Here is a 569-nt window from a genome sequence, read left to right on the forward strand (position 1 = left end):
GCTGTAAAAATGTATGTATGAAAGTGAGAATGCCGCTTTCTTATAGACAGTCAATTTATAGTTTTTATTAGTTCTGATGATTAAGACATCTCAAAAGGGGATTTGGTTATTGTTTTCCCATTCTACTTTAAATTTTATGCTCGGGACCAAGGAATTTAATTTTTGTAGAAAGACATCTGAATTAAATAACGTCTTTTCCTTTGGTGATCACTTTTACCGTCAAAAATTCGGTTGCAGTATGGGGAGTCCGCTTAGTCCTGTATTGGCTAACTTATAGTATATGGACTATTTTGAAACAGTAATTATAAACCCTATCAAACCTGCAGATATGATTTAGCTTCGTTATGTAGACAACATCTTAACATATTGGAAAAGCTAAATCATATCTGCAGGTTTGATAGGGTTTATAATTACTGTTTTAAAATAGTCCATATACTATAAGTTAGCTAATACAGGACTAAGCGGATTCCCCATACTGCAACCGAATTTTTGACGGTAAAAGTGATCACAATAGGAAAAGACATTATTTAATTCAGTTCTATGGGGAAGTGGTGAGCGAATGGCTCTAG

Source organism: Macrobrachium nipponense, chromosome 19 (assembly GCF_015104395.2).
Source record: "Macrobrachium nipponense isolate FS-2020 chromosome 19, ASM1510439v2, whole genome shotgun sequence".
Taxonomy (NCBI): domain Eukaryota; kingdom Metazoa; phylum Arthropoda; class Malacostraca; order Decapoda; family Palaemonidae; genus Macrobrachium; species Macrobrachium nipponense.